Consider the following 7,569-nt stretch of genomic DNA (forward strand, 5'->3'; position numbering starts at 1 on the left):
TAACACAATTTTTCATAATCTCCGTATCGAAAAGAAACGTCTCCATTATTATGGAACAGAAGGAGTACTATCTATGGAAATGACTTAACTATGAGAGAACTTTATGAAATGGAAAAATAACTCAATTAAAAGGGAACTGAGCGAGTAAAGTTAAGAGTGAATGTTTGGAAAATATATGTCCACAAAAATTCATAACAAGAAAAATTACAAATTTGAATGATAACCCCCCTAAATATAAATAAAATATTTGCAATTTCAAACTTCGTTTAAACTTGAAATTTATTTGTCTCTATCTGCATCTGTCCTCAATTTTACGAAATTCTCACTACTACTGTCGGTTTTATTCTTATTTTATTCTATTCTATAATAAGAAACAAATACTGCTACTACATATTTCAATCAATTTCGAGGGTTATGAAGTAAACAATTCTTTATTAATTAAACTAGAGGATTTAAGGATGAAATAGTGTAACTATATTACATTTGTTATTTTTTTATTTTTAAATTATAGTACGCTCTTGATTATTTTTATTGTTTGAATTGCTGGAGAATTAGTAGTCACATACTCACAATACCAAATTACAGCACACTCTTTATTTTTATTTTTTGAATTGACACACTCTTGATTTCATTTTTAAGATAGGAAAAGAATCATAAGATCAATGTACTCTCCACATAAATCTGGATAATTTATCGCTAAATAAATTCGTAAAAAAAAAATCAAAATTGCAAATGATAGTACAAAAATTACAATGGTCCTCAAACTCATGTCTAAACGTGATTTTGTTTTTTAAAAAAACACGTTAGTTCAAATAATCCATCTCTCTTTTGCCAGACCAAATTGTTTGGGTTTAGGCATTTTCTCTGGTCCAAATTATTTGTTGTTGACAAAAATATAAGTAGGTGTAATGTGTTAATATCTGATTAATGACAATAAATTTGCTATCCGACACATTGTTATATTGTGTTAATATCTGATTAATGACAATAAATTTGGATATCAATGTCAACACATTAATATGACATTGTTAATTTTGAGTAAGTTTTCACAGTTTTGGTTTCGGGTAACTTTCCCTGAAGGCTCAATTTTAAAGAAATCGAGATACTATCATTTATACATTAATTGCAACTTCACTTATTACCGAGGTAGGATAGTTTACACCCAAATGACAAAATATTGATTTGTGTATGAATTTACACATTCTTTATTTTTTTTGTTTTTTTGTGTGTGAAAAGATAAGATCATCTTGTGTGGTACAAAATGATAATTGAAAATTGCAATGGGCCCAATTCATTGTAAACTCATAAACACGTGCGATTTTCTCTCTATTTATATGATGTGAGGTAATGTGGCAATATACCATCATCACTCATCTACTCCACTCAAGCGCAATCGCAATCAACAAGAATCAAGCATGCAATCAATAATAGATTCACAAGGTCTAGAATGTCGGCAAGAACAACCCAGTTTAATTCTCTCTAGCTACATATGTTTTATTGAATGTGTACAAATAAGTTGAGATGAATATTTATGTATGTGATTGTGATTGTGAATGTGTATATGTATAGGGAAGCTTTCGTGGCCGGAATTGGTGGGGAAAGAATGCCAAAGAGGCGACGACGGTGATAGACCGGAATTGGTGGGGAAAGAATGCCAAAGAGGCGACGACGGTGATAGAGACTGAGAATAAGTTTGTGGATGTAGTCATTATAAATGTAAGTGCAGGAACTCCCATTCCACCTGGTTTCAACTGCACCCGCGTCATGGTTTTTGTCAATCTTTTTGGAAATGTCATCCACATTCCCACCGTCGGTTAAACGACGTATTATAATTACTTTTCGACGTTCATCTTTATATTTCCTTTTTGTTTTGTCCAATAAAGTGATGGATCTCATGGCTAATCATCGATGTTCCTTATGTTAATGCTATAAGTGCACAATAAATAAATTGTATCTTGTCTCATATAGAAGGACCTTGTGCAAAAATAGTTTCACCTTTTTTACTCGTTATGTACAAACATGTAAAGGTTTTTGTATGCATCCAGTTCCGAAAATCAATGGTGGACCTACTATGCACCTGGCTAACAAGGGGTTACTCTCTTACTTTATTCATCTCTCGTAGTTTTAAACACCTAACTACTTTTTCTCTCTCTTATTATATTTTTTACTCATATTTTAAAACATCGAACAATTTTTTTCTCTATTACTTTATTCTTCTTTCCTACTTTAAAGCATCCATCAATCTTTTTTCTCTCCTTGAATGAACACCTTAAAGTATGGATTTTACTTCTGATGCAACACTATGGATTCTACTTCTGAAATATGGTTCGTTTTCTTTTTGAGACGACCTATTTCAGTGACGGAAACAAAACAGAAACTTAAAGAATCATGTGCTGAAATTTAAGTATAAATATGTCAACGTTGCACTAATACTTTAATTATCTCCGAGAGCGGATAGTCTTTTTTAATAGTGCCACAATATCAGAATTGTCAATTAATGAATTTGAAATAAATATTTCTCCTTCCGTCAACCAAAACCTGACATGTTTTGTCATTTTGGGTTGTCCGCCATTTCAAGATACGTTTACTTTTTTCCATTTTTAATAAGTAAACCTCATGCTTCACTAATTCATTACACTCACATTCTACTATAAAATTAATACGAAGTATAAAAAAACAAAACCCCCAATTCAGTAACTTGTTCGTTCATTTCCTTTATAAAGTTGAATAATTTTTAAAAATTAGTGTTGAAACAAAATCATCTTTAAATGACAGATAGAGGGAATAATATTTATTTATAATAATATAAATATACAAAGATTATGATATTATAAGAATAAGGAAAATAAATTAATTATATGAATTATAAATAAAAGATAATACAATATTTTATCAATGCAAAAATTTAATGTTTTATCAGTACTAACACTACACATCATTTAAAATGTGGACCCCATAATTAACTAATACTATTTCCACTACATTTTTCCTTCATCTCTCTTATTTTACCATTTGCACATTAAAACCTCAGTCATTTATAACTTTGTATTTTTTGTGGACAGATGATTTATTATTTTTGTGTGATAATAAAAACATATCATTTTATAAACAGAATGTATCATCTTTATGCTGCAAAAATATAATTTTTAATCCTTTAATATATCATTTCATATTCAAAACAATAATAAAAAAATACGTATATATCATTTTTATGCACACAAAGTCTCATTTAACCCAGCTATCATTTCACCAATAAAACCAAGAACCACATGCATCAACAACGCCATATCATTTTATAGACGTTATATATCATTTTTATGCACACAAAATATTATTTTAACCCTTCAAACTATTATTTCACCGATAAATTGTGAACCACAAACATCAACAACACCGGTATCATTTTATAAACTTTATGTATCATTCTTTTGCATACAAAGTATATTATTTTAACCCCTCATACTATCATTTCACCAATAAATCAAGAATCACAAGCATCAACAACGTTAAATCATTTTATAAACTTTATATTTTTATACACACAAAGTATCATTTTAACCCTCAAACTATCATTTCTCATTCAAATTAGGAATTAACACATAAACAATGCTATATGATTCGATAAACGTTATATCATTTTTATACACAAAAATTACCATTTGTATCAATCAAGATATCATTTTTCATTCAAATTAATAACCAAATGCATATAGCAACATCATATCCGCTTTTAACCGACATAGATAATTTTCAATCAGTTTTTAATACTAGATATTTTCATTTTTTGCAAAAATATCATTTTTAACTCCTCAAAAACATTATTTATGATTTAAACAACAATCAAATAACATTACTAACTCTATATCATTTTTTCATATCCAATATTTTCTTTTTTTTTTAGCCTTTGATATAATAATACCATGCAATTAGTATTTCGTTGGAATCATCATAAAATTGTCTTTAATTTGACACTCCTCCCGTCCCATAGAAATAGGTAATATTTCATTTTTCGTCAGTCCCATAGAAATAATCTCATATCTATTTATGACAACATTTTACTCATCTTGTACTTTATCATTTATGGTTCTTATCATCCGCTACACAATTTAAACTACTTTCTAATTATCTCTTACTCTACCAATTACTCATCAAAACACGTGTAAACCCTAAATGACCTATTTCTATGGGACAGTATATTTATTGTAATAAAATAATTTAAATTAGAAAATATATGAATAATTTAAAATTTTAAATTATTTTAGGAGAGAGAAATTGATTTTCATATAGGATGCTGAGAACCAACCGTGACATGAGATGTTGTATTCAAAGGTCAAAATTGCCCCGTTTCAACAAATAGTATTTGATAGAAGTCTGCAATCTTATTCCCCGTATTTGATATCCCGGTACTGACCTTTAGCTATTCTAGATCTACGTATATTTGCAAGTATTTCTAGTACTTATAAAAAGTTGTCATGCTCACCCTTTCTAAGGATAGAAAGAAAGGTTAATCACGATTGGGGGAGGATATAAGAACTGGGGTAGAAAGGGGAATTGAAGCAAAACCACATTTGGATAGAATTAGATGGAATAACAATTAATTTAATCACCAAAAAGGAGTATCAGAGTAACGAGTTCATTGTATCTTAGTGTAAAACACATTACTCAACACCCACCACAACTCGTCATAGCTTAACTTGCATATAGGGATCATGCAAGGCTGAGTACCTGTAAAGATACTCAGTGGACAATTGTCAAAATATTATTTGCATAAAAGTAATTGTCAAGCCAAATCGAGTGACCTTGGGGTTTAGCTTTTAAATAACACAAGTACACTAAAAGTATTTCATTTCTATACAATCGATCGGCCAACCATTTTTCCAATGTCCATACACTATTTGAAATAAATTTGTGAACCAGCAATGTGGCCACATACTAAACGATCACTGGACCGGACAATTGCGCGAAAGCTAGCTCACGATCCCCACATGGTGTACATAAGTTTAAGCGGGGTTCGCGACCCACACTTAAACCCGAATTCGATTAAACATGTGGCAAAGCCATAGGTATTCCACAAAATCCAAAATACGGCATGACAATTGATCATTTCACGTCAAAGTATTTAGCATCATGACAATAAAAGTAGCTATGAAAAGATGGCCAATCATCCTCCTAAATCAACTTAAACACTATGTAAACTTAGGCAGACTAGGAGCAAGTTCTAGAAACATATACACGAAGATAATAAATCACACAAGAAAGAAATATATGGCTCAAATCTCACAAGGTAAAAGTATGATTCAAGGCGAACAAGCAATTGACTAATTATGCACCTTTTTACCAAACCATCAAATCAAAACGTCAAGCCATACTTAAACATGAATGGAATTAAATATCATCGGCAACTCAGTCTAATGTGTCCCTAAGCATGCATGTTTCTAAGTTCTTAATGTTAAGTTCATGACATGGATTCACCTTCGGGTTTTTAAAACAAAACAAAAACTTAACTAAACACTTAAAACAAAAACAAAACCTAAACTCATGGTCCACCACTTCATCCCCTCAAACTTATTTACAACAAAGTGTAAAATAAGTTTGTAGAGTCGGTAGGGACGTGTGTAAACTACTAAAACGAAAACATACCTTGAAAAATTTCGCGTAGAGGTTGGACGGGGCGAAAATTCGAGAATCTCGAAAAATCGCGCTGGATTCTACTATTGGGCGGCGGTCGCCGCGGCCTGTTCGGCGGTCACCGCAATTAAGGCAAAACGTTTCCAGTGAGCAGCTGGCGGCCCGCCAGGGCATATGCGGCAGTCGCCACGCGCGTGTCAAAACCTGCGAAATTTTTTCAAAAATATGAAAACGAAATAAAAACCAAAATGTACTTAAAAACTGGAAATAAATGGTCGGGTTGCCTCCCAACAAGCGCTTGTTTTTCGTCTCTAGCTTGACGTTCTTTGAAGCTCATGAGTTATCCCCCATCATGGGAATTCCTTTGGGATTCCTTTGTACCTACAACACATAATATTTGACAATCCCCCAAACTTACACCAAATCAAGGTGTAAAAATAATCACATGCAAGACCAAGTATACAACCTTGATTCAACAATCATCCCCCGTCATGATCTCTATCCCCCAATAATGTGCAAGAATTTTCAACAAAAGACCAAGAACATGCAAAACAAGATAAGCTCAAAAATATACACAACTCATGCAAGATAAATGTAACGACCCGCCCTTCTAGGGTATAATAAATACGGCGATCGTTAACTAAGCGGACTTAAATGCAACAAAGATCATAGGCTAGGGTTTCGTTTAAAGGGATTTTACCAAAGTATTTAATGAACTATTCAAGCAACAAAACAACGGCTTAATCAAGAAAACCAATGATGAATAGATATCATAATTTATGCCCCAAAAGACAAGGGTTTAATATAATCCAAAACGCATCATGTCTCAATATTCTAAACCAAAAGGAATAAGTTCAAACTCAACCAAATAATAATAAGTTTCATGTTTCAAAATGATCATATTATTCAATTTACTTGCTCAACACCGCCAACCGCTTGTCGCCGCTCAACCTGCACCTAGGGAAAACACATGCAGGGCTGAGTACTATAAACACACTCAGTGGACTCGTGCCGAAAACAGTTTTATCAAAATATTAGTTATCATGTCATTTCCAAGTGTCCATCGAGGTTTTATCTTTAGAAATTCCCGAGGCACCAAAATATTCCTTTTATCCAAAATCACGGTCGCGCAACCATTTTTCTCATCGACGTTTACCATATCCTCATTCTACATGACAAAGAATATGGCCGCATTCCAGGTCACTAGACCGGCCAACCCGTACGCTGGCACACGGTCTAACATTGGTGTAAACTAACCCAAGTAGAGTTTGCGGCTCTACAAGGATCCAAATTCGATTAAATCAATAGTAGCATAGCCACAAGGGATAGGCACGACAAAACAAATAATAGCATGATAACACATATCTCATTCTCATCAATACAGATTTAGGACGATGTCCTTATTTTAAAAGAAAAGCCCACCTCGATGGCTTAGATCGCAAGTATTCTCTTCCCTTTGCTATCACGTTGTGAGCGCGAGTTATCACCTCTTCTTGATAAAAACGATCGGTAGAAACAAAGTAGAATTTTTGATTCTTCAATGATTCTTGAGGCTTCAACTTGAATTCTTTTCAAACTATGAAGAACTCTTAGAGAAAAATAGAAGAAAAATTGAGAGAGAGAGAGAGGGGGAGAAAGTGGCGTGAACTTGGGAGAGAGGGAGGCGTGATTTTTGAGATTTAGTTTAGAGTTTCACTCTTATTTATACAGTGCAAAATATAATATCTTTAATTAAATAAATTAAAGATTTGAGAAGATTTGGAAGAGTGTAGTTGGCGTGAAAAAGAATAAAAGGGAGTTTTGAATTCTATGCTATTTAATTAGCATATGATTTAATTTGATATTTCACGGAGTAGAATAAAATATCACGGAGCAGAATAAAATAATAAATCCTCCCAATAAATATGGAGTAGGCGATTTTATGCCTAGGATTTAAATTTA

General features: G+C 32.4%; 1 long non-coding RNA gene across 1 annotated transcript; it reads left to right on the forward strand.

The window, feature by feature from the left end:
• Positions 1 to 1,343: 1,343 nt before the first annotated feature.
• LOC125193790 lies at positions 1,344 to 1,963 on the forward strand. Its single transcript, XR_007171630.1, has 2 exons — positions 1,344 to 1,440; positions 1,570 to 1,963. It is a non-coding gene; the product is annotated as an uncharacterized LOC125193790 (long non-coding RNA).
• Positions 1,964 to 7,569: the final 5,606 nt, after the last annotated feature.

The sequence above is a fragment of the Salvia hispanica genome, chromosome 6 (genome assembly GCF_023119035.1).
Source record: "Salvia hispanica cultivar TCC Black 2014 chromosome 6, UniMelb_Shisp_WGS_1.0, whole genome shotgun sequence".
NCBI lineage: Eukaryota > Viridiplantae > Streptophyta > Magnoliopsida > Lamiales > Lamiaceae > Salvia > Salvia hispanica.